The sequence below is a fragment of the Balaenoptera borealis genome (assembly GCF_965194805.1).
Source record: "Balaenoptera borealis genome assembly, chromosome: 10".
NCBI lineage: Eukaryota > Metazoa > Chordata > Mammalia > Artiodactyla > Balaenopteridae > Balaenoptera > Balaenoptera borealis.
In genome coordinates this window covers 77,289,598-77,312,781 of record NC_138874.1, presented here as the reverse complement: position 1 = coordinate 77,312,781, position 23,184 = coordinate 77,289,598, and the positions used below count along the sequence as shown (strand labels likewise).

Here is a 23,184-nt window from a genome sequence, read left to right as displayed (position 1 = left end):
TCTTAAAAATAACCAGCTCAAGATAATCCTTATGCTAAAGAGACATATTTCGGGGTGACATATTCTGCTCCCCTTCAATAACAACAACAGACCCCAAAATACAGTTCTGTATTGAAGTAAATCTGAGTTAAATGTAAATTGGGGGTGACCTAGGGGAAGGGAATTGGTATTTTATGAACCAATATAGCTGAATCATATCTCTATTGATGGAAGGGAGAGTGGAAGTTTTTTATGTAGCATATTTCTTAATTTTGACCAAGATATTACCTCCTGTTTTAGGAAAATCTGTTTCCATGGAACACAGTTTGAAATCTTTTCTATGGGGAGGAGATGTACTGTAGTGAAAAGAAAATGGACTTTACAGTTATACAGGAATGAGATGAGATTCTATCTGTATCACTTCCTGGGCATGGAATGGATGGAAGTTGTGACCATAAGGCTGTTTCTATGTCTGTAATATGTGTGGTGGTGAAGGTTATTTAAGCCAACCATACAAAGCTTTTGGACTTCAGTATAGTGTTACAGATATTTAAATGAATTTATGGGATCATTTTAAAATGAAAACTTTTGAAGTAATAAAATTTTCTCTGTTGATAATATTATTTGTAAATGCAATTTATAACAGGTAAAATTAAGTAATTGTAAACTTGAATACATAATACCAAACTATTGTATAAAGGTTATTTGCCTTTTAAGGAGATTCTTTTAGAAAAATCTTTGTAGTTTTGATGTCATCATAGCACAAATAATGTATCATCAGAAATTATCAACTAATATAATATTATGAAACCAGATAGTTATAGGGATAGAGGAAGACAGGTGGTAGAGAATCCAACACATGTGAAGCAAGGAAATAGGAAGTCCGCAACTGGTAAATAAGAATATCCAAATACACAAACATGGAAGGCATGGAGTGAAATGTTTCCCCTGATCACATATAGGCTGATAATCAGGAATCCAGATGAACAAGTGAATGTTTTTAAGGTAGCCACAAAGATGGGAACCTGATGAGTTTAAGCCTCTTTGACGTATGAAATCACTGGTGATTTAGGTGATCTGACCTTGGGCAGAGCAGGGTCAAAAATAAAACAATGACCAGGTCTGATGATTAGTTTTCTTCCATGAGGGAAAGAACCCACCTAGGTTGTTAAAACCTATATCCCCCGAAGCATCATATCGCCTGGTACATAGTAAGTGCTCAGAATTTTTTTAAATGGATGAATGGATGTTTACATAGATGCATACATACACAGATAATTTAGTGAAAATGTGTAAACATAAATTGAGAGTTACATAAATTGAGAGTTTTCTAGAGCATAAGAGTTGAAGGGAGTTTGGAAATAGTTTAGCTTAATTTTAAAGATATGGAAACTAGGCTTAGATTTGGATTATAGATTCAAGCTCATCCATGAGCTAGTAGTGTCACCTTTAGAGCTTTTTTGTCCTTTGGGAGATTAAAGATATTGTTACTGAACTCAAGTCCAGCAGCTCGCCGCTCAAAAAATCAATACTCAAGAGAGAGACAAATGTTGCTAGAAAGGAAAGTTGCTTTTAATCAGAATGCTGGCAACCTGGGGAGATAGTGAACTCGTTGTACCCCAAAAACCATCTCCAAAGATTCTGCTTGGCCATAAAAGCTTTTAAAGAGAAAGGGGAAGTAATCTAAGTTAATCATTGAGATGGGGGTCAGAGTCGTCCCCCACTGTGTGCAGACTTGTGTGCAGACTTGTGTGCAGACTTGTGTGCAGGCTTGTCGACTTCTTGTGATTTTTCTTTAGATGCTGCCTTGTTCAAACAGTTTGTTCACAAGATTACTGAAGGGGACGCTAAGGAAGAGATCTGGTCATCTGTTAATTGCTTATTCTTTATTTCTACTTCTTTGATCTACGGAAAGAACCAAGTTAGGCAAGGTATTGTGTGATTAAAAGATTTGAAAGGTGTGCTAGGGCCAGTGATAAGTAGGGCATGTGGTGTCTGGCTTAAGGTTAGTTAGAAGACAAAAGGGGCCTCCTGCAGAGAGCTCTTTCCTGCCAAAAAGTTCTTAAAAATTCCCACTTGTCAGAACATCATTCCATTTCTATGGGATCATGGGCAAAGGTCCGTCTTCTGTCACTTCTTCATGCTGACATAGGCCGCCATATTCTTAAGAGTGGAAGATGTCTACGTGGGTCTGTAGCATCTCTTTGCTGACAGTTGTAGTTGCCTGTTTACATATATGGACAGAACATGCTACAGTTATTTTGATGCCCACAAATATATAGATTATTATGAGCAACAGTGTTAATTCCATTCTCTTAAGGCTAGTTCTTGTAATTGTGCTAGCCATAGACTCAGAACTGCTCAAGATGGAGCAGTTTATGTCATGGCTGCAGTCTGGTCATCATGCAGTCAGCTTTTTCCTTTTGGTGGCAGTTACAATATCTGTAAAACAACTCAGGAATGTGCATCAGACACTTAGTTTGTGACTCTGTTGCCCTAATCTTTAGCTGCTTGAGCCTGTTCCTTTGTGACTCAGGGGGGCCTGGGAGACTTCAGCTTCTCTACAAACAAGAGGCAGGAGACATGGAAGTGTCTTTGTATTGGGGAGGGGGGTGCAGCCCAGGGTTCTCTTCCGTTCCAGTATTGAAACAAAATTATCTCTGCATTAAGAAAAAGATATACTTTGATTATATTTAAATATCTTGCAATTTAATTTCCACATATAAAATGAATTCCTACTGTTAATCACTATAGATTCTGATTTAAAAAGAAATAATTTCAGTGCAATTGCATTTAAGTTTGTGCAATTATAATCACCTATGTGATTATGGTTGAGTTGAATTTTGTAATTCAATTAGTTGATAAAGGGCTTTTATTCCCCCCTCTATAAACTGGTACATGAAAAAGCACATTTTTAAAGCTCTTCACAAAAGCCTTATGAAGTAAATTAAGTAGAAATGAATTAATTGAACTTACAAAAATCCACTTGTTCTATGAATCACCCACACTCAAAAGTTTTTACCAAGTTAGTGGCAGCCTTTAAGAAATTTAAATATATATATATATTATCTTGGCTTCATATACTAAAATATGTATGTGAAGAATATATCTATACAGACTTAAATATTCAACTCCAGGTGGAAACAGATAATATGACATCTTCATGAAAAGTTTAAACTTTGATTTTTAAAATACGTGATAAATTGAAAACCTGTTTTGTTTTTAACCTAGTGATTCGTAATCACATAATTGCACCAAGTTTAACATTGTGTTTCTCAGCTAGAAATTCTCTATTTATCAGTGAATCACAAAGGCTTAGCTGTTACATATCCATGCTGGTTATTATTACCACATAGCCATCCCTGAAATTTGTAAATTCCCAAAGAAAGGGATATATGTTTGTCCTAAGCTCCATGACACCCAGACCTCTACCACCCCAGTCTCTGCTCCTTGAGAAGAGAGGATATCATATTTGTCAACATATTAGTGTTAGTAAAGGTTTTTGAAATTTTTTCTGGAAAGTAAATAAACAATTGAAAGGTAGGTTAGCAGATGCGCTTCAGAAAAAAGTACGCAGGTGGTGTTATCACTCTCAAGTTGTATACAATATTTTGGTGAAGTCTAAAGAAAAATTTCTTAGCTTAGAAAACAATAACATACCTTAGGGAAAAAAAAAAAAAAACTGGTGGAGTAAGTAACTCCAAACTCCCAGCTTTCCACAGAAACATGGAAAAACAAGTTGAAACTTTCAGGACCAATTTGTCAGAACTCTGGAAATAGGCAAAGGTTTACAGAAACCAAGTGAACAATAACTTAGGAGAAAGGCAACTAAAAAATTGTTGGAAAGCTTTTGTGACATTTTTTCTTGGCCTTGTCTCACTCCCTTCCTGGCACAGTGGTGGTCTTGAAGATGACAGCCTGTGTTCCCAGTGTGGGACCCTTGTCCCTGGTTTTAAAGGAAGCACAGCAGACCTTATTTGTAATTATATTCATCTGTTCTATTCTAAAATGTCTGGGGGACTGCCACAGGTGATAGTTTCTGTCTTGCCTATCTTGGAATTCATTCAGGGCCGGAAAGCAGTGTGCATTGCTAGAAAACACTGTAAGCAAATTAAAAACCTGCAGCTGCCTGGGGCTAAAGACTACAACTGAGACATGCAATAGATGGCCTGAAGCCCAGAAGGAAAAGGTAGGGAGAGTTTTCTTTAGGAAATTAGGGCATTCAAAAGCACCTATATGTGCTGAGGAATTTAAAAAGCCACACTCATGCCCAAGGCGTAAGAGATGGTTAGAAAAGAACTGAGAATACCCTAGACTTTCACAAAAATAAAGTTAAAATAGTTACTCCAATGTTTTCTCTAAAAGTTTTATATTTTTAGATCTTATATGTAAGTCTGTGATTCATTTTAAGTTTATTTTTATATATCTTGTGAGGTAGGGGTCCAGTATTAAATTTAGAAATTTCTTAACCTTTCCAGCTTAGAGATTTGCCATTCATCATATCTTAGTCAATATTGGCAAAATCAAAATCAACAAGTCTATATTGTTCTCCAATTATATTTTTCCCCAAAGTCTATCTTCTTTGTTAAGTATATCATGCCGGAGTGGTGATTGTCTCTTTTATTATTATTCTAATCCAATTCATTACCAAATTATACATAATCTATTTGCAAAGTATGGAGACTTTTCTTTTCACTGAATTCATGCTATTCTTATAACTCACAACTCCAACAGTTCTGTGAATAACTGCAATAATTCTGTTACTGCCAAATCCACTTACATCTTATACTGGTACCAATTATTAAAATTCTGGGCTTAAACGCTTTCAAAGTCTATAGAATAAAAACATGTTTCCCTGGCATTCAGTGCTCTTTTTTAAAAATTATTTTTAGCTAAGTCAATAACATTCAAAGGAAGAGGCCTATTTGAGGCTTAGCAAGGTCATGCAAACCTTGACCTTCCAGGTCATCCCTAAATCATTAGGACATACCCTCCCTCTCCTGAGTCTAAGGCAGGGGTCCCCAACCCCCGGGCGTCGTACCGATACCGGTCTGCGGCCTGTTAGGAACTGGGCACAGCAAGAGGTGAGTGGCAGGCGAGCAAGCAAGCGAAGCTTCATCTGCCGCTCCCCCATCACTGGCATTACCACCTGAACCACCCTGCCCCTGGTCCGTGGAAAAATTGTCTTCCACAATTCGGTCCCTGGTGACAAAAAAGTTGGGGACCGCTGGTCTAAGGTTTAGGTGTAAAGAGGATGGGGTCTAGTCTTGTGTCTGAATGGGCAATTTGGGGCTGGGTGAGGGGAGAGTGAACTGGCAGTTTTAACCAGGGAGTTGGACAAAGTGTTAAGCAACAGATTGAGGAACAAAGCCAGTGAATAAAATGAGCACTGGGGAGTGAGCAAGGACTAATTAGCATGGAACTGGCAATGAAGGAGAGCTTATCCATCAGCCAGTACTCTGGACAAACCATGGTGCAGATTGCATGGCTAGGAGCCCAGGTACAATGACTGTTTCAGACTTCTTATAATAAGCTCTAATCAACCACTTGGGATAGAGCATAAACAGTAAATTGTGTGTTAGTGTTTCTACCCAGGCACAAGGTGAGATAAAATGTAAATGGCAGAAATCCATAGTAATACAGGAGATGCAATGGACTGGTGGCTGTTGTTTCCACATTTCTCATATGTGCAGACCTGTTTCCAAATTGTCTATTGATAGCATATGCCAAGTTTCTGCTTGCATTATATATAAGAATGTATAGCAATGGAAGATTATAAATTAATAGTACAGATCTGTGCAGTCTCAAGGACCTTTTTATTTCTTTTTTTTTTTAACATCTTTATTGGAGTATAAATGCTTTACAGTGGTGTGTTAGTTTCTGCTGTATAACAAAGTGAATCAGCTATATGTATACATATATCCTCTCCCTCTTGCGTCTCCCTCCCACCCTCCCTATCACACCCCTCTAGGTGGTCACAAAGCAGGAAGCTGATCTCCCTGTGCTATGCAGCTGCTTCCCACTAGCTATCTGTTTTACATTTGGTAGTGTATATATGTCAATGCCACTCTCTCACTTCGTCCCAGCTTCCCTTCACCCTCCCCGTGGCCTCAAGTCCATTCTCTATGTCTGGGTCTTTATTCCTGTTCTGCCCCAAGGTTCATCAGAACCATTTTTTTTAGATTCCATTTTTTTAAAATATATGTGTTAGCATACAATATTTGTTTTTCTCTTTCTGACTTACTTCACTGTGTATGACAGACTCTAGGTCCATCCACCTCACTACAAATAACTCAATTTCATTTCTTTTTATAGCTGAGTAATATTTCATTTTATATATGTGCCACATCTTCTTTATCCATTCATCTGTTGCTTCCATGTCCTGGCTATTGTAGAGTGCTGCAATGAACATTGTGGTACATGACTCTTTTTGAATTATGGTTTTCTCAGGGTAGATGCCCAGTAGTGGGATTGCTGGGTCATATGGTAGTTCAATTTTTAGTTTTTTAAGGGACCTCCATACTGTTCTCCATAATGGCTGTATCAATTTACATTCCCATCAACAGTGCAAGGGGGTTCCCTTTTCTCCACACCCTCTCCAGGATTTATTGCTTGTAGATTTTTTGATGATGGCTATTCTAACTGGTGTGAGGTGATAACTCATTCTAGTTTTGATTTGCATTTCTCTAATGATTAGTAATGTTGAGTATCTTTCATGTGTTTGTTGGCAATCTATATATCTTCTTTGGAGAAATGTCTATTTAGGTCTTCTGCCCATTTTTGGATTGAGTTGTTTGTTTTTTGATATTGAGCTGCATGAGCTGCTTGTATATTTTGGAGATTAATCCTCTGTCAGTTGCTTCATTTGCAAATATTTTCTCCCATTCTGAGCGGTGTATTTTCATCTTGTTTATGGTGTTCTTTGCTGTGCAAAAGCTTTTAAGTTGCATTAGGTCCCATTTGTTTATTTTTGTTTTTAATCTCCATTTCTCTAGGACATGGGTCAAAAAGGATCTTGCTGTGATTTATGTTATAGAGTGTTCTGTCTGTGTTTTCCTCTAAGAGTTTGATAGTGTCTGGCCTTACATTTAGGTTCTTTAATCCATTTTGAGTTTATTTTTGTGTATGGTGTTAGAGAGTGTTCTAATTTCATTCCTTTACATGTAGCTGTCCAGTTTTCCCACCACCACTCTTGAAGAGGCTGTCAATTCTCCATTGTATACTCTTGTCTCCTTTATCAAAGATAAGGTGACCATATGTGCATGGGTTTATCTCTGGGCTTTCTTTCCTGTTCCATCGATCTATATTTCTGTTTTTGTGCCAGTAGCATACTGTTTTGATTACTGTAGCTTTGTAGTATGGTCTGAAGTCAGGGAGCCTGATTCCTCCAGCTCCATTTTTCTTTCTCAAGATTGCTTTGGCTATTCGGGGTCTTTTTTGTCTCCATACAAATTGTGAAATTTTTTGTTCTAGTTCTCTGAAAAATGCCATTGGTAGTTTGATAGAGATTGCATCAAATCTGTAGATTGCTTTGGGTAGTATAGTCATTTTCACAATGTTGATTCTTCCAATCCAAGAACATGGTATATCTCTCCATCTGGTTGTATCATCTTTAATTTCTTTCATCAGTGTCTTACAGTTTTCTGAATACATGTCTTCTGTCTCCTTAGGCAGGTTTATTCCTAGGTAATTTATTCTTTTTGTTGCAATGGTAAATGGGAGTGTTTCCTTAATTTCTCTTTCAGATTTTTCATCCTTACTGTATAGTAGTGGAAGAGATTTCTGTGCATTAATTTTGTATCCTGCTACTTTACTAAATTCATTGATTAGCTCGAGTAGTTTTCTGGTAGCATCTTTAGGATTCTCTGTGTATAGTATCATGTCATCTGCAAACAGTGACAGTTTTACTTCTTCTTTCCAATTTGAATTCCTTTTATTCCTTTTTCTTCTCTGATTGCTGTGGCTAAAACTTCCAAAACTATGTTGAATAATAGTGGTTAGAGTGGGCAACCTTGTCTTGTTCCTGATCTTAATGGAAATGGTTTCAGTTTTTTACCATTGAGAACGATGTTGGCTGTGGGTTTGTCATATATGGCCTTTATTATGTTGAGATAAGTTCCCTCTATGCCTACTTTCTGGAGAGTTTTTATCATAAATGGGTGTTGAATTTTTTCAAAAGCTTTTTCCTGCATCTATTGAGATGATCATATGGTTTTTATCCTTCAGTTTGTTAATATGGTGTATCACAGTGATTGATTTGCATATATTGAAGAATCCTTGCATTCCTGGGATAAACCCCACTTGATCATGGTGTATGATTCTTTTAATGTGCTGTTGGATTCTGTTTGCTAGTATTTTGTTGAGGATTTTGGAATCTGTGTTCTTCAATGATATTAGCCTGTAGTTTTATTTTTTGTGACATCTTTGTCTGGTTTTGGTATCAGGGTGATGGTGGTCTCATAGAATGAGTTTGGGAGTGTTCCAAGAGTTTGAGAAGGATAGGTGTTAGCTCTTCTCTAAATGTTTGATAGAATTTGCCTGTGAAGCCATCTGGTCCTTAGCTTTTGTTTGTTGGCAGATTTTTAATCACAGTGTTAATTTCAGTGCTTGTGATTTGTCTGTTTATATTTTCTGTTTCTTCCTGGTTCAGTCTTGGAAAGTTGTGCTTTTTTAAGAATTTGTCCATTTCTTCCAGGTTGTCCATTTTATTGGCATATAGTATTCCTTAAATCCTAGTGAATTCTTAGAAAAGTATGTTGCTTTTTGTCTTTGATCTGTATTTTGAGTAAATTTGGTAAGTTTTTGACCAGCTAGATTTGAGAAGAATGGTAAAAGTAACTGCATCTACTCTCAATACTTTAGCCAGTGTAAAATGTCACAGACTCCCTTCACATATATTATCCCAATTCCAAAATTATCCCAATAAGAAAAATTTACCATGATCTAATGAAAAGGAGGACAACCTAATATGGATACGTCTCCGTAAATGGTTAAATATTATGAAATATGTTATGTGAGCCTTCCTTCAGGCTCCATAAAGGAATACATAGAGCTGATTAACATTTATTTCATAAATCTAGGCCAGACTTTTATAATTAGTAAATTTAAAAAATGACAAAAATAAAAGACAAAAAGATCCTGTGACCAAGACAAAGATCCTATGATCTTCGAGAAAAAAACATTTATCCAACATATCTCCAACTGTGGACAAATAAATATTTTTATTCTTGTATTTTAAATTACTACCAAAATATTATAACTTTCTATATACAACATAAAACAAGCATACAGTGTCTAGAAATGGTCTTTTTCTAACAAGAATGTCAAGTCTTTGAAGGTACACTAAATTTTTTTTTTCCTGAATAAGGTCACTATGATGTTAGATTAAAGTTACAGTAAGCAGTTCAAGCGAAATGCATATTGCTTAGATTTTAAAGCAAGCAATTTTTACTGTTTAATTAAAATGTAAGTATAAATGTGAAGCTATTGCACCAACATTTATAAACACTTCTTGGAAATACAGATAGCAAGTAATGGAATAACTGATTTAAAAATAATGAAAGGTTGATGTGATATGTAAAGTTTGGGAACAAATCAAAAATATCTTTAAGAGATGTCAAGGAACATGAAGAGCAAGCTTTATTATTTGGAACTTGAAAACTTAGAAGCAAAGCAAACTATTTGCATATAATGTAGTACAATGAGCATTTGTTCATAAAAGACTCCCAAAGTCTTAAAACTTAATACATAAACCAGAATGAAATCCATTAGGTAAATGATTTAAAGATGTTCAAAGTAGCTTATTGAGAACTGCTAGATACTCTCACCTGCATTACCAAATCATACACAAATTTATGCAAAACTGTGTTCTGGGTAACTCACTCTTATGGCTCCTCAATAACAAGCTCGGATAAGGCAGATCAAACCTAAGAGATAAGCACCTACCCAAGAAACATAGGTTGCATGAAATCGCCTTGCAAAACCTTGGGTGCCAACAGTTAATCCAACTCCAATGAAAATACATAGTAATCCAATGGTAATATGTGCACAGCAGCATCTTCAAGGAAGTGCACTACCCACAGAGGAAATTTTTTTGCAGTGTGGGCATTTTACCACAGAGTGTTGAACCTCAGTTCTATCCACAAGAACGTGTTTCCACAGTGCCAACACATGACTCTTGTACCTTCTGGTTGGACTGGTAATGCAGGTTGAGCTGGCTGTTCTTCAGAAATAAGCATTACTGGGCCAAGGTTAATAATACGACTACAGTTGGGTCTTGGACATCCTATTTGCTGTGATGTGTCCTTACAAATGAGGAGACAATTACAAGGGCATCTAACATACTTCTTCCCTGTTGGGGGGTTTTCGATTGGCGTAGCTTCATTGCAAAGCGTGCACTTAACCACATGCTGGTGAAGCTTGCCATCCAAATTGATGAGAGATTGGCATACGCAGCAGTTTATTACTGGAATACCACAGGCATCTGGACTGGCAATGGCTGTGTACGGAGGTGGGAGTTCCACTCTGGGGCTGCTTTCTTGTTAAGTATGGTGGGGCCGTGGGAGTGATATTTCCAGAATGGGATGCGGACAGCAGAGGCGAGCGTTTGTCCACCCCATCAGCAGCCATGACTGCAGCAGGGGCAGCAGGGCTGAGGGGAGGCCTAGTCTGGGGTTGTGGCTCCACTTGGAGGCGGTGTTAGTGCTACTGCCACTGCAGCCGCCTCCCAGACATTTTTATTTTATTTTTTTTTAATAAATAAATTTATTTATTTGCTTATTTATGTATTTATTTATTTATTTATTTTTGGCTGTGTTGGGTCTTTGTTGCTGCGCGCAGGCTTTCTCTAGTTGCAGCGAGTGGGGGCTACTCTTCGTTGTGGTGCGCGGGCTTCTCATTGTGGTGGCTTCTTTTGTTGCGGAGCACGGGCTGTAGGTGCACGGGCTTCAGTAGTTGTGGCGCACAGGCTTCAGTAGTTGTGGCACGCGGGCTCAGTAGTTGTGGCTCGCGGGCTCTAGAGCACAGGCTTAGTAGTTGTGGCACACGGGGTTAGTTGCTCTGTGGCATGTGGGATCTTCCCAGACCAGGGCTTGAACCTGTGTTCCCTGCATTGGCAGGCGGATTCTTAACCACTGCGCCATCAGGGAAACCCCCAGACCTTTTTATTTCTTAAAAATGATTATTTGAATAAAATTTGGGAAGTACTTAGAAATTGTTGGAAATTTACATAAAAAATATAATTGCACCTCTTTAGTACAAAAACAGGGTAAAGCAAACAGCCTAAATAAAAAAAAAAAAATTCTTTTTAGGGAATTCCAAGGGTTCTATAAAAATGTAGAATACTGAACTAAATTGGATGTTTTTCCTCTCCTTGGAATTCAAATTTATTCTTCTTTTTTATTATGTGAAATTGACAGCATTGATGTTCTTATAAGAACTTTTTTACTGGTTAAGTGTGGATGGTTAAATATAATATAAATAAATCTATTTAATATATAAATTCAAAGTATTAGTAATAATAAAATTTAAAAAAGAAACTAAAGATATTGGATGATCCTGGCTAGCAACTTATCATTATAGGACCTGAAATATAACAACTAGGAAGGATAAGGAACGTTAGCCTGAAACGACATTGCCATCTCAACATATCAGTTTTATGTGACTGTCAGTAATTTTTCTTGAAGTAAGGTCTTGGAAAAGAGCAGAAGAAATGCTAAAATGACATATAACACTAAAATATGATTTTTTTAAGTTGGAGAATATAATGGGAATAAAAGAAAGAGGCAAATCTTAATAATAAGCCCACCACCTACCTGATTATACTGGATCCCTAACTAAAGAACACTAGAGACAATCAAGGAAGTTCATTTCCACATATCATGATCATATGGTAATAAATCAAATATGATCAGCTGTCACTTAACCAAATATGGTAAATTAGAGTTTCATCTTTGGCACTTTGAGGGAGAAGAAACAAAAGCTGCCATAATTTTTAAAGATACCACAAAAATTAATTCTAAATATCATGCAACTATAATGCTGTTTTAAAGAAATTTGAAGAAACGTGCTTCTTGTTTTTTTCATGGCTGTATGTTGGTTTGAGAACTGATGGATAACATATTACAGGGGCTATACAATAATGTAAGGAAAGTTCTAAAAATATAACAAAATGCTGACAATCAAAAGGTTACTAGAAATTATAAATATGAAGAGAAAATAGCCCAAAATATCGACTAGATTCTAAAAATTGTTTAAGAATCATCAAGCAGTTTATACTTGTGAACATGTACCATAGGTGGTTGCTTACTTAATTACAAGATCAATTAAATATATTCATTTAATCCAGAAAACAGAAAACCATTAACCTTCTGGAGCTTAAATTACATAAAGCAGTTTCTAATAGTGCCAATCTGTCTAAAGCTAGAGAAAAGAAAACACACTTTTCAAACTCTGCTTTCTAGGAGAGAAGAGTCATGTGCAGGCATGGGTCATTTTTCAGGATTTGGTCAGGAAATAGCTTGGGTTGGCAACATCATGTTGTCCGGGTGATGAAGAACAATGGGCAACATCCACAGCAACGCTCTCCCAAAGGAGAAGGAATTGCGGGGTGCTGGAATTTCAAAAAGAAACAATTGTAGGGAATGTATATTGGGTAACTACATAATATACTCAATAATTTAAGCCATTAAAATTGAGGTGATTGCCTAGAGGGAGTATGTAAAGAAGAATCAGTGAAAGCAAATAGTGGAAGATTCCAAATTTTAAGGAGAATATGAAGGAAGAAAAATCTCAACAAAATATATAAAAAACAAATACAGAATTAAGAGGAAAGGTAATAAAAGGGTTTTTTTGGAAGTAAAGAATATACAGAATACCAAAATTGTTAAGGTGTATATAATTTACAAAAATAAATGAAGTAAGATAAAGGCCAAACAGATCATTGGATAAAAATTATTAATTCATGTTGTGGTCAGATGGCAATTAATATGCCCTATAGGCAATTAATACCTGCATTCCTAAAAGGTCATATGTGTTTTGCTCTTGTCTTTCTCATTTTTCTCTTGGATAAACAATTATATAAAACACACACAAGAAAACACATGCCAAGCAAATTTGTGAAATATTGCATAGTATATACTGTACTGTATAGTATGGTAGTCTATACACTTGTTAAATTTATATTAGTACTAATTAAGAAGTAAATAGAATTAACATTCAGTTCCTCAGTTGCACTAACACAATTCAAATTTTAACAGTCTCATGTGGCTAGTGGTAATCCTATCGGACAGTGCAAATATAGAATATTCTCAACATTGCAGAAAGTTCTAGTGAACAGTGCCGGGGAATTCACAATGCATTTTATCATATTAATGGTTCTGAACAGTGCATAAAACAAAACAAACAAACCATGGAATGTTATTCAACTGTAAAAATAAATGAATTATTGATACGCACAACCACATGTTTAAGTCTCAAGATAATTATGCTGTGTGAAAGAAGTCATACAAAAAGAATAAATATTGAATGACTCCATTTGTAAAACACTGTGGAAAATACAAATCAATCTATAGTGACCAAAAACAGAGTAGTTGTTGCCTGTGGAGAGTGTATGTGAGGAGGGACGATAAGAGACATCACAAAGGGCGCAAAGAAACCTTTAGATGTGATGGATATCTTTACCATCTTGATTAAAGTGATGATTTTATGAGGTGTATATATGTTAAAACTTATAAAATTGCACACTTTAAATATCAGCAGTTAATTTTATGTCGATTATACCTAAATAAAATGATTTTTAAAATATGTGTGGAAGTTTGGGAAATCAAACTCACAAATGGTGTAAAGAAAACCAGAAAGATAGCGTTCATCCACATGGTAGAGGTCAGAAAGTGCTTGCCTGGTGATGGGTAAAGGGGTGAGGTGGTGGAGGAGGTTGCTAAATCTAGTAAGGATCCCCAGAGAATATTTGGGACAATGGAAAAGTTCTGTATTTTGACCTGGGTTTGTGCTGCACAGGACTGTATATGTTTAAAAAGCCATTGAATTATACATTTAAGACTTGCTTATTTTACTATAAGATATGTTACTATGCAATGTATTGCAGAGAATGTGGAGTAACTAAAACTTTCAGAAACTAATGGTGGGAGTGTAAATTGACATCAACAAACAAAATTGTCAGTGTTTACCAACCATATAAACCAACCATTCCATTTGTAGGCATTTATCGAATAGAAATGCTTTTATGTGTGCTACAGAAAACTTGGGAGAGACTATTCCTAACAGCACACTTTTTAATGGCTAAATATGGAAACAATCCAAATATTCATTAACTGCAGATTGGATAAATAAATTGTGGTATATTTATACTATGGAATACTACACAGCGATAAAAATGGATGAACTGGCGCTTAATGCAAAATTGAATGAAATTTGTAAATGTAATATTTTCTAAAATAATTGATGTAATAGAATAAACATAATAGTGTGTGATTCAGTGTATATAATGCTCAAAAGTCATCAAGACATATATGGTGACAGAGTTAGAAAATATATTGGGATATATGTTTGGTAACTAGTGGATATGAAAGGCAGCTTCTCGAACCTTATTACTGTTTTATTTCTTAATCTGAGCAATGGTTATGCAGGTGTGTGCACTTTGAGAACATTTCTCATGATGCACATTGATGGTTCATACACCTTTTAAAATCATTTGTTTACTTTAAAATATTTTGAACTTTTCATATAATTCAATATTTTTCCCACACAGTATGTTTAGTCAGACTCATAAAGCAATTAAGAAATTGAATTAAATTCTTATTATCTTGCAAAATACTATATACCTACAATAAAGTTGTTTATATAGCTGTGTTACAGACTGAATATTTGCATCCCTCTAAAATTCATATGTTGAAATTCTACCCCCCCAATGTGATGGTATCGTGAGATCCAGTCTTTGGAAGGTGATCAGGTCATGAAGGTGGAGCCCTTGAGACAACAGGATTAGTACCCTTTAAACAAGAACCCAGGAAGCTATTGAGCTCTTTTTTCTGCCAAATGAGGACACAGCAAAGATGGCTGTCTATGAAACAGGAAGTGAGCCCTCACCAGATACTGAACCTGCCAGTGCCTTGATCTTGGACTTCCCAGCCTCCAGAACTATGGGGAAAAAAATGTCTGTTGTTTAAGCCACCTATTCTGTGGTATTTTTGTTATAGCAGCCTCATGGGCTACAACAATGTCTGATCTCACAGAATTTAGAAATGGAAGAGGCTTTTAATACAATTTATGGAAACTAAACTCCTTACTTTTAAATATGACTTTGCTGCTGTCCAGGCAGGCTAAGTCACAGGGGTGATTAGCTGCAAAACTGGGGCTAGACACAACTTCCTGACTCCCATTCCAGCGGTGTCTCTAAATAACTGTGTATCCTGATTAACTCTTTGGAGTCTGGTATTGTTGTAGGCAAAATGAGGTGCGAGAGGATGGTCATGTCCCAGGTCTCAGGTGAGTCCCAGGATGGGCCGCCAAGTGAGGGTCCTTGGCTTCGCATAGTAAAATGAAAGCAAGTTTATTTAGAGAGATACGCACTCCATAGATTGAGTGTGGACTGTCTCAAAAGGTGAGACGTGGCCCAGAAACATGGGGTGTTTAATTTTTACGGGCTGGGTAATTTCATAGGCTAATGAGTGGGAGGATTATTCCAACTATTTTGAGGAAGGGGCAGATATTTCTAGGAATTGGGGCACCACCCACTTTTTGGCCTTTTATGTTCAACTGTCATGGCGCCTGTGGGTGTGTCATTTAGCTTGCTAATGTATTACAATGAGCATATAATAAGGCTCAAGGTCTCCTGGAAGTAGAATCTTCTGCCATCTTGGGCCTAGTTGGTTCTAACCAGTTTATGTTATAACCTGTTCTTAATGGTTGTATCATTCTTTTAATGGTTGTGCCCTGCCCCCTTCCTTCCTGTCTCAGTATGAACTTATAGGAGTAATGGGAAATAATTTCCATCTCTCCTGGTTCTTTTTTCAGTGAATTTTTACAAAGCTTAAACAGTAATGAATTCATTTCAGTATTTAACTTAGGATTTATATTTTATACATTTTAAACTTAAGAATGTTTGGAAGAGCTATGGCAATTTTATCCCCATCCATTAGTCACCAAACTGTATTCTTATTTTATTCAAATAATTTCTTGAAATTCTTACAAAAAATTTTGTACAAATTTGTACAGTTTGTCCTGGTTGGAAATCAATTAGTAAATAAATTTATGTTTCAATAAAACTGTGAGTACCTACTGTGTGGCAAGTACCATACCAGGTGCTTGGAGCACATGATGAATGAATCAGACACCATACCTACCCTCATAGAGCTTACAGAGTAGTGATCAATTCAGACATTTGACACAATATCTCTCTGTCTCTCTGTCTCCATCTGTCTCTCTCTATCTCTCTCTCTCACACACATGCACACATGCACACACACACACACACACACACACAAACACACAAAGTAAGACAAAAACTGGAAAATGCTATAAAGGATAATTGAAGGAGAATGATATGGGCAACAAGAAAACCTAGAGCTTAACAATTTTTATGAAGATAACAACTGTATCCTGAAAGAACTTATACCACCTTAAGTTAAAATATATGTGAACATTTACTTCATTTTTCTGTCACATGATCATATATAAAACATATTTTAGAAGACCGTCCCTTCTTTAAACCAGGTCTTCAAAATCAATGAGGACATTATTAACATTGTCAGAGAGTTAGAATACAACTGATTTTCAAAATATTACATCTGATATTTATAAAGTTCTCTTAAAACTCACCACCATTTACAAGGATGGTTTCAGTTAATAACATTAATGTTTCGTCTTTTCTGCCTGGACTAAAGTACCTCATAATGTATCCAATTTAATTTACCTGCTGAACAAATTGTGCCTTTTCTTTTAATTTATGCACAAAATGTTTACTGTCTCATTAATCAAAACATGTCAAACCACATTATTAACTCATGGAAGAAAATCTCATTGCCCTCAAACAGGTGTCATAGACATTTAGAGTTTCCTTTAAATCAAGTTTCTGTGAGTATAGATGCAACATCTCTCATTCCAGTTTTACTTTTCTTTTCAAATGCCAAAATCAGAATCTCATTTAGTTTTTAATACTTCCAAGGACAAAGATGAATCCAAATATGTATTCAAATTAAATACTTTGAGAATTTATATAAAGACTTCTTGTCTTTCACTTATGTATTCATTCATTGAATGTGTGGTGGGGGGAAGAAAGAGAGTGAGGGTAACATTGGAAAAGAAAAATCTGGAGGATGAGGTTCTCTAGGCAGAGGGTATAGTAAATGCAACAACTCTGAGAAAGGAACATATTTGTCATATTCAAGACAGGAAAAATCAAATTTTACTATATGAGAATGAATGGGGAGAATAGTAGAAGATAAATGTAAAAAAATAAAGATTAATATATATAGGTTCTCATAAGATATGGTAAGAACTTTGTATTTTATTCTGAATGTGAGAGAATACCAGGCAAAGAGTTTGAAAAATGAGAGTAACATGATCTTATTTATATTTATGAAAGATCACGATGGCTGTGTGGGGAATAGCTGCAGAAAAAGAATCATAAATGAACTAAAACCAATTAGAAATTCATTGCATTATCTCAGGTTTAGTGTGATTTGGACAAAAGTGGTGTGGATGTTTAGTGAGAATGCTGAAAATAGGTCAGAATTGGGATACATTTTAGATTAACAGCAACAGAATTTGCTGATGGATTAGATGTGGGTTGTGGAAGAAAGAGAAATCTGGAAAGTGCCTTCTAGATTTGAGACAGAGGAATTTAAAGAATGGTGGTACTATTTACTAAAATGGGGAAGGCTGAGAGAATGGAGGTTTTCAGGGAGGGAAGGACATCAGGTTTTCTGATTTGGACATGTGAATTTTGACATGATTATTAGACATCAAAATAAAATGCTGTGTTTGCATTTGGTATTTAAATCAGAAATTTAGGGGCAAGAATTTGACTTGAGATATTATTTCACAGCCATACCATGGTTTCAGGTTTCATTGAAGTTTTTTTTTTGTTGTTGTTGTTTTGCTTTTGTCCTTTTTTGTTTTGCTTCGCTAGGTAGAAGAAACCTAGATAGTAAAGGAGAAATAGATAGATAGATCTATACATATATATATATATATATTTTTTTTTTTTTTTCTTCTTCTTTGGCGACTTCTGTTCTATCCAGCTTCTTCCTGAAAAAGCAAATAAACAAACATTCAAGAGAATACATTTTTACTCAATTATACTAAAATAGAAGAAAGGGAAAATCAGGAATCACACATGTAAATTTAGAAAAGACATATAAAGTAGACTAAATTTTAACTTTTGAAGGGAAATTTTTATGTTTGGCCCTAATGTAAATTTAACACTATCTCTTCAAACGTATACAAAAGTGAGGTCACCTTAGCTGAAAAGATTGGGAAATAAAGGGAAATAGAGAATTAGGTAGTAGAGTAAATAAAGGGCAATAGTGTAAGTATATCTATCTAGACCATGAGAATAAGCCTTAGAACCCATATTAAATATCTAAATCATTGTTTTTTCTTTTTTCCCAATTTTTCATGGGATTTAGGCGTGTTGGGGACTTAGCTTGTCCACTAACCAAGGTGTATTACATCATTTGAGATATTGCTGCTGGTCATCACCTTGAAAACTCATGATTGGATTTGACTTAGTGTAAGGTATGAATGGACCTGAGTAGTGCAGGGATGAAGCCTATCTGATACCTCTGGTGCCCGCCTCACATTTTCTTGGTCTCACCTTTGATTTCATCCTCATCCTCAGCAGATATTAATGTCTGGGCATTTACTCACTTTGTGCTGTAAACATCTTACACAAGCACATTCCTTCTACCTTACATTTGTTGCCTTGAGGTTTCTCCAGTGTAGTGAATACCAGCAGAAGACCTCTTGGAATTGGGAGTGAGTTAATGTCCTGAGAACAACCTTCAACCAGTGGAGGGAAAGAACCAAGTGAGACAGGTTTCTCTCTGTCCTTATGTGGATAATGCTCAGAGGCATTCTATATGCTCTTCAGAAAATCCCTGGTGGTGTTAACCCCAAATGCTCCCTTACGTTGGTTTTTTCTCCTTTTCTATTTCATTCTCCTCTGTCCTTCACTTTTGTTCCCAAGGTTTAACTTCCAAAGAAATCTCATACATACAAGTCTGTGAACAAGGGTCTGGTGTTGGAAAACCTTATTTCTACCTCTCTCTCTCTCTTTCTTCCACAAAGATACACACCTCACACATATCCACAGCCCTAAAACAAAAATTCATTAAATTACTCTTTCCCTTACATTTTATGCTGTCCCCTGATATTTTCTATTCTTTTCTCTCTTAATTTCCTTTTTATTCTTAGACATCTAATATAGTCTAGTCTATTCTGTTTCACTAAATTTATTTTGCTTCATGCTAAATTTATCTTACTACACTAAATTTATTTTACTAAATTTAATTTACTATTTGCTATTGAGTCATGACCCTGCATTTGAAAAAATAAATAGTCTAAATGGTACCAAAACAAACCATCAGCTCAGTTAGTTATATCAAAATAATTCCTTGGTTCCATGACAAAGAAGATGGCAGGCTTTTTTTTTTTTTTAGAGGTAAAGACCATCTCTTTTTTTTTACACTACCAATACCTAAGACTAGCAGAAAGTAAACAGTTACTGGCCACTTACTGTTTTCTATCTGCTTTATATGTAATATAATTTTTAGAAATACTCCCCTAAAATCCACCCCAAAAGTTTTTTGTTCCACAGCAAAAACTGCTATTTTCACTCTTCTCATCCTCATTGTACAGATGAAGCACAGAGAGGCAAGACACTTGTCCATAATCATACAACTTGTGACTATGCTTTGAATAAATTGGCTATAATTTTTATTATGTAGTGCGTTATTGTGATATAATATTTAAAGAAGACATTTCTATAATTGGTCCAGACACAATTTAAGCAATTAAGAATGACAGACTACTAGGCCTGATTTTTCTAGCATCAGCAAATTAAACTGGAAACAGTGATTTCTAGAACCTTTTAATCTTTGTGGTTCCAGGGTAGGGTTGGCCAAATAGCAACTTTTACATAAGATATTGAAAGTAGAACTCAAACAGAAATCATTGTTCTCTGAAAGTTGTCATGGTTAGATTCCATGACCTACAGAAGCAGAAATGTCAGTGGATTCCAGATTGATCTCATTCTTGTAAGCTCCCTTTGTGTCCAGCTCTTTTACCAGACAGCTAGTCTTGCTCACCAAGAGTAGTCCAAGACCCATCATGAGATGCTTGACTGTAATTCTGAAGTCTTCTTCATCACAATTCCACTTTAGTGCCTAGATGTGTTTGCCTTCTCACTTAACTGGCTGGTGATGCCTCTTATAATTCAACTCCTTTCAGATTTTTACTTCTCCAGCTTTTCCCATAATTGAATAAGGTCTAATTCCTATAATAAATGTCTTATCCTAGTGTTCATAGTGGTTCTGCTTCTCTGATTTAAGTCTGAGTGATATACCTGTCAACATATATTTATCCAAGAAAAAGTAAAGGCCTTCATTTTGTATTCAAAGATAAGATTTTGAAATTTTGAAAATATGATATTTATTAAATGAAACAATTATTTTGGAAAAAATCAAAATGCAAAAAAATGCACTTCTATGTTTATGTAATGGCTGTCATTCAGGGGATTTATCACATGTTTATTATATTCTACTAATATTTCTGCATAAGTGGTTTTTGGTACTCATATTGCCCAGTGATATAGAAAAAGGTCACTGTGAATAAGAGAAGTGACCCTCGTACTATCATTCAAAAGTTCCCAAATTGTAGTCACCAGGAAGCTTAAAATGCAACAAGACTACTGTGAAAGCCAGTTAAGAAACAACACTCAACTTTTCTAAAAAAAAAATCAAGTCAGTGAACAGGCATATGCATTATGATTTAGGTTTATTTATCTTTATTACAGAAAGGACTTCATCAAGATCTATTATACATTGCTATTTATAGCAACATACATCTTGTTTGAAGTGACATACATGAAAAATAATAAAACCAAATAAATCATTAATAGTATTTTAAATTGCTTCTTACAGGTGCAAAATAATATAAATTAGAATTATGGTACTAACTAATTAATAATTGCAATAATTTTTATAAGTATAAGCAGATACATTACAATGCTACATATGTATATATGTATGTGAATGACTACATATATGTATACATTCATAAATTTATATATTAAATATCTATCATGGTGAAAAAATATTTCACTTTTGTGTTATTTTCATTTATTAGATATAAAGGCAACAAGAGGACACATATCCAAATAAGTGAACAAAAATATGTCAATTATATAATTGACATGAGATGTCAACAGAGTTGTCTAATTATGTTCTATGAACATGGAAAATGTTAACAGAGATTTGTAGTTAAATACACTTGGAAAAGCTGGGTTAAGCAAAGCTCAACAGATGTCATTACAAATACAGGGCCAATATGCATGTGGATTTACAAAGTAGAAGAAATAGTACAGAATTTCCCAAGTTATTTGATCATAACTTTTCTTTTATAGAAATGTTCTACTAAATATGATTTGGTTCATCTTGATATAAAAAGGAAAGGTAAATAATTGTCCTCTGCTATCACTTCTTTCCATTGCCAATCCAAAGAAAGATATTTTCATTTTCTGTTAATAAAAATACGATAAACTAAATTGATATATTCTTTTTTTATTTTGCAATTATAAAAATAGCTTCCGTTCTGCAGTTAATTGTTTTAAATCTAAAAGTGATGATATGGCTCAGGGAGAAAAAGTTCTGAAGGTGTTTTGTAAATGTTTGGAAAATTAAAATTAAACCCCTAGACTGAGAGTGAGGCGATCTCTCAAGTTAATAAAAGTCTCAACCTCAGTTTGCTTCTGTAAAATATGAGGGCAGGGTAGTTATCACCATGGTCCATTCCAGCTCTATCATCCTCTGCATTTACAGAATGTACACCATGGTATTCTCTAGGTTTATAGTTTTCACTTATGAATTACAATCACCAGTGAAAATTAGGAACAGACTGAGATGGAGACTCTGCTCCTAAGTCAGTATTTTCCTTTCTAGAACTGAATATTAAAATTGCTGACCAGAGAATTTTACCCTTGTGAGGATGAAATTCAGGTCTATTAAAGCACATAGGAGAACTATTCTAGTGACATAGTACTGTTATTTCCAAAAACATATAGTCCTTGCTTAACAGAAAAATGAATCAAATTTCTCTAAATCACTATTTTGTATAACTTTCCTAAACCAAAACCAGCCGTGCTTGAATCTAGCAAAAGATGCCCCAGCACCAGTTTAGTTTTCAATGAAAACAAAAAATTGCAGGTAGAGCCCAATTTACAATACTATGTCCCATTTGTCTGAACCTTGATATATCTGTGCTTATTTTTTTTTTTTAACATATAAATGCCTCCTTATATGACGTGGCATTGGGGCATGTCTGTCATATAAAATAAATAAAACTGTTTCCCCCACTTATCTTCTTTTTTAAAAAGATAGCAAATACTTTGATAAAATAATTCTGTAAGCAATAGTCATGCAAAATATCTTTTCCTCTACTTTTTTTAAAAAATAAATTTATTTATTTATTTTGGCTGCATTTGGTCTTTGTTGCTGTTCGCAGGCTTTCTCTAGATGCGGCGAGCAGGGGCTACTCTTCGTTGTGGTGCGCGGGGGGCTTCTCATTGCGGTGGCTTCTCTTGCTGTGGAACACAGGCTCTAGGTGCGTGAGCTTCAGTAGTTGTGGCACGCGGCTCAGTAGTTGTGGCTCACGGGCTCTAGAGCACAGGCCCAGTAGTTGTGGCGCATGGGTTTAGTTGCTCCGTGGCATGTGGGATCTTCCTGGACTAGGTATCAAACCCTTGTCCCCTGCAGTGGCAGGCGGATCCTTAAGCTCTGTGCCACCAGGGAAGTCCCTTTTCCTCTACTTCTAACAATACATTTGCAAGTTAGAAAATGGGTATGGGTCTAGTAACAAATAAAAGGATCTGCCTTTCACATTGCTTTCTCTCTTCTCTCCGTTTTTATATTTAATTGCAGCTCTACTGAGTCTTTCATTTTGTTTGTAAGGTGGTGAATTGGATTCCAT

At 35.6% G+C, this 23,184-nt stretch overlaps 1 protein-coding gene and 1 pseudogene across 2 annotated transcripts in view; one reads left to right on the top strand and one right to left on the bottom strand.

The window, feature by feature from the left end:
• Window positions 1–23,184, top strand: part of LOC309635420 (uncharacterized protein) — a gene marked incomplete at its 5' end in the record, with an annotated part of 576,760 nt that overhangs the window by 199,353 nt on the left and 354,223 nt on the right. The gene's annotated exons all lie outside the window — the stretch shown is intronic.
• LOC309604690 (type 2 phosphatidylinositol 4,5-bisphosphate 4-phosphatase pseudogene) lies at window positions 8,469–21,259 on the bottom strand (annotated as a pseudogene). Its single transcript has one exon. The product of its transcript is annotated as a type 2 phosphatidylinositol 4,5-bisphosphate 4-phosphatase pseudogene (transcript).